The sequence below is a fragment of the Tursiops truncatus genome, unplaced genomic scaffold (assembly GCF_011762595.2).
Source record: "Tursiops truncatus isolate mTurTru1 unplaced genomic scaffold, mTurTru1.mat.Y mat_scaffold_266_arrow_ctg1, whole genome shotgun sequence".
NCBI lineage: Eukaryota > Metazoa > Chordata > Mammalia > Artiodactyla > Delphinidae > Tursiops > Tursiops truncatus.
In genome coordinates, this window is record NW_022983253.1 from 38,622 (window position 1) to 43,065 (window position 4,444).

General features: G+C 48.3%; 1 pseudogene; it reads right to left on the bottom strand.

Annotated features, from left to right (window-relative positions):
• Window positions 1-1,452: 1,452 nt before the first annotated feature.
• Window positions 1,453-1,558, bottom strand: LOC117310784 (U2 spliceosomal RNA; annotated as a pseudogene).
• Between the last annotated feature and the right edge of the window lie 2,886 nt (window positions 1,559-4,444).

A 4,444-nucleotide genomic window follows, 5' to 3' on the forward strand; every position in this document is an offset into this window, starting at 1 on the left:
GTTGTATTATGTCTTTCTTGTTGGTGTTCTTTGAAACACAAAGGATTTTAATTTTGATAAAGTCCAATTTCTTTTTCCTTTTGTTGCCTGTGCTTTTGCTATCATATTTAAGGGTTCATTGCCAAATCCAAGACTATGAAGATTTATCCCTTTTTTTCTTCAGAAATTTGTATAGTTTAGCTCTTATATTTAACTCTTTGATCCATTTTAAATTCAAAGCCTATTTTGTCTGATATTGGTATAGACACTCCTGCTCTCTTGATTACTATTTGAGTTTTCTCACTGAGTTTGGAATTCCCTTTTCTATCCTTTAACTTTCAACCTGCTTGATTCTTTTGATCTCAAGTAAGTCTCTTGTAGACAGCATATAGTTGGGTCATATGTTTTTACCTATTCCGCCAATCTCTGTATTTTGATTGGAGAGTTTAATCCATTTACATTTAAAGTAATTGCTGACAAAAAAAAGACTTATTTCTGCTATTGTGCTGTTTCTTTTCCATCTGCCCAAAGCTTTTTTGCCCCTCATTTCCTGCATTCCTATCTTTCGTTGTGTGTGTTTAGCTGATTTCTTACAATAAAATATTTAAATTACTTTCTCACTTCCTTTTGGGACTATTCTATAGCTATTTTCTTTGTGTTTAACATGGGGATTACCTTTAACATCCTAAAATTAAAACACTCTAATTTGAACTTATACCAGGTTAAACTCAACAACATCCAAGTTCTTGAAGCTAAAAGAGCATCCTACTATCTCAATGCAAAAGACCTTCTCCAAGACACACTGCAGTTTCTGCCTGGCTGGGACATTGCCCCAGAGTGAGGTTAAGTTTAAGGAGTCGAAGGAGGCATACATTTCCATCCTCTGGATCACTGCTCACCAAAAAATACATAATGCCAGGCACATATGTAATTTTGAATTTTCTACTGAACACACCAGGAAAATGAAAATGGTGAAGTCAATGTAAATAATAGATTTTTAATTCAGTATCTGCAAAGTGTTAGAATGTTTACATGTGGCACGAGAAATGTGGTCATATTACGAAGGCTTGAGAGCCGCGTGGGGCAAGATAGAGGACAAACAGCATGCACTTGAAACTCTAAGAAGTGAACGCTAACAGGCAGATGGGGCCTGGAAGTCCAAAGTTGAATAACAGCCCATAACAGGGTGATTATGGTGGGGTTTTTTTCCTGCCTCTGTCTCCCAGCTTAGGCAAGGCACGCAAAGTCCAGCAACAGCTGAAAGTTAAAACCATGGGATCAACCTTTTATTTCTAGCCAGACAAGTGAGAAAGTGGGGGGCTTGGATGTTGAGGAGTGAGGGGGTCATCCCCATTGGTCTTTTTCTCCCCAGTTACCACATCTCCCCTGCAACCTCAGTGATGGCAGAGGCCTTCACTGAGAAATGGCCTGTGTCTCTGGACAAAGGAACAGGTTAAGAGGCTCCTATTGTCTGAAGAGTGTGGGGGCATGCCCGTTATTTTCCTTTCTTTTCTCTTGCTATTTAAATTGACAAGAACAGATACTACACTTGATCTTAGCCGAAAGGCTGAGATGAAATAGACAAAATAAACTTTAAGCTAAAATTACTGTCAAGTATAAATTTTACTAATCTAGTAATTCCAAAGGACCAAAGAGCAGGGCAGTGGCTTTATTGAGAACCCAGGATTTCCGAGTGTCCACCGTGCTCAGTCACTTTTAAATCATCAGCACAGCCCTATAATTCAGAGATTTAGGTGAAGTGACTTGCCCAGGGTCACACAGCTAAGTGAGAGTCTTCTGGGACCAACAGTAACTTTTGCAAAGGCGTCTCTTGCTATACGTAATCACTGCCACCATCTGACACTCACATTCTTTCTTTTTATACTATTCTGTTTCCTTGGGTCAAAGAATCCGACCCCTGAATTAAGGTTAAATAGCAATTAGTGGCAGATCAAAAGCCAAAATCGCTTCAAGATATTCTTTTAATTCCCCCAAGTAATGCCTTTAGTCACAAAAATATAGAACAATATAGAAAATTACAAGTGACCTTAGTGTTCACAGGCAAGCACTAATACATTTTAATGTACCATGATCATATTAAAATAGAAATAACTATGAAACATTTTCTGCGGAGAAGCAGCCCCTGTGGCAGGCAGCAAAAAGGGACAGGAAGGCTGCATGGTACCCAGGCCCCCAGTGGCCTAGGTCTCACCCTGCAGCTCACTGCTGATGCGCCGGAACGCTGCTTCCTTCTCGGAGTCTAGGTCTTCAGTGGCGATAGGGAAACCCAGCTCAGGGCCTGGGGGCAGCCTCAGAGACTCCCCTTGCCGGGGCGGCAGCAGAGGAATCCTGCGTTTTCGGGGCCTGGGACTGTCAGATGTGCGGGAGCCGTTCCTCCAGGGCCCTTTCTGCCCTCTTGTTGCCTCTACATCTTGGTCAGGCTGGCTTTTCCTCTGGGAAACCACCAGAGCTGCAGAGGGCGACGGAGGGCCCTCCTTGCTCCCTTTCTTTGCAGACTTTTGGAGCAGCCCTTCCGGTATGGCGGGACTCCTCCTTCTCTTCACTGGTAGGAAACCTCGGTTGGAGACATATGCGTTCGTGATGGCGTTTCTTTGGGGGCAGGAGCTCATACAAGTGGTCTGCGGTCTCCTGGTGGATCTGTCTTCTGCCCTCTTGGCGTGGAGGTCTCTCTGCAGAGGTCCAGGCCTGGGCACGAAGAAAGAGTCCCCCAGGGGCCTAAATGCAGATCGTGCGCCCCCGGTGTCATTGGGGCCGCTTCTCTGGTCTTCGTTCCTCCCTGTGACTGTGGGGACTTCCTCCTGCTTGGCCATCCCTTGCCCGCTCTCTCCCAGGGCCCTCAACACCGTCTTCTCTGTGCTGTAGTTCGGGACACAGCTGGGTGTCGTGGCCGGCACTGGCTGACCCCGTGCCACACTGAGAGTGACTGTGTCCACTGCGGACACTGAGCTGCGGGACGTCGTGGAGGTGCGAGCACCCATCACTGCCTTCTTCCGATGGCCTCGCCTGCAGATGGAGATAAGGACCCCCAGAAAGGAGCGCAGGGTCTGCGGAACGGTAGAATGGGGTCTCAGAGACTCTGTGGCAAAGCGCAGATGCAGAGTCACTGGACACTTGTGGGCTGGCCTGCGAGTGGATAGCCGGCCATAGACAGCTGGTTTACCCGGGGCAACCATGGGAAGTCGGTGGGCGCGGGGAGCGGGCTGGGGGCAGCCGAACCCTCCTGGCAGGTGCTGGTCCCCCAGTGCCCGGGGCGGGGGTGAGGGGCAGGGCCTACCTGACCCTAGAGAACTTGGGTGAGGTCGGTGCTTGGATAGAGAGCTGGGCTCCGAGCACTCTCCTTCAGCTGCCAAGTCGGCCGAAAGCGGAGTGCGCTCTCTTTGGCCTGTTGCTGGGATGCAGCTCTGGAAATGTGAGCGAACAATGGGCGTGCGTTGGCGGGGCGCAAAAGTTTAGGGAGGGGTGGCGCATGCGCAGAGTACACGTCAGGCCCTGGGGCGCACAGGTGAGGATGCGCGCCCCTGGACCGTCTAGCGCTTCTGAATCTCCCCGGGGGTCTGAGGGCTGGAGGTGTTTGCCTTGAGGGTGATGAGCTTCTTGGCAGGGCAGCTGCCCCTTCTCCCCCGGCCGGCTCTAACTGTACAGGATGGGTCCCCGGCCACCAGAGCAGGAAAGCTGGAGAGCAGGGTACCTGGCTCAGCAGCCGCCGCCCGAGGTGGCAGATTTGGCATCAGCGCCTGTGCGTCCGCCTGCCCTCCCACCTGGTAACATTGGAGGAGAGAGCCGCTAAGAACAGAAGTGCAAAAAAAAAAAAAAAACCAAAAACAAACAAAAAGAAACCCCCAGAAGTGCCCAAGCCAACCAGATCCTGCTTGGGGTGACAACTGAAGGGGCAGGCAGGGCAGGCTGGGAGGGACGTATATACCAGGTCCAAACCCAGAAAGATCTGAAATGCACGAGTCAGAATGAAAGTCCAGAATCATCCTTGGGCTTTGGGCTGAGCTGGAAGTATAGCCAAACTCTTCAAGGTCTCCAGCTCCACCTGCAGTTTCTGCCTGGCTGGGACATTGCCCCACAGTGGGGTTAAGTTTAAGGAGTCTTAGTTCCCCTACCAGGGACTGAACCCGGGGCCCCAGCAGTGAAAGTGCTGAGTCCTAACCACTGGACCGCCAGGCAATTCCCTGTATATGTATGAAAAAAGGATACCACAGTCTCAGAGGGTGGCGTTGACGTCATATAAAGGTGACACATATGACAGCTATAACAAAGAGTGGAAGGTAAAAGAATCTATATGGATGTAAGCCTTCTGAATTTTATTTAATTGGTAAAATATTAACTCTAGACTGTGAAACAATACGTATACATAGTGTTATTCCAAGAACAATTAAAAAATGACAAACTCAAGAAAATTGGATAACCTCAATAGTCCTATATTTAGGAATTGTGG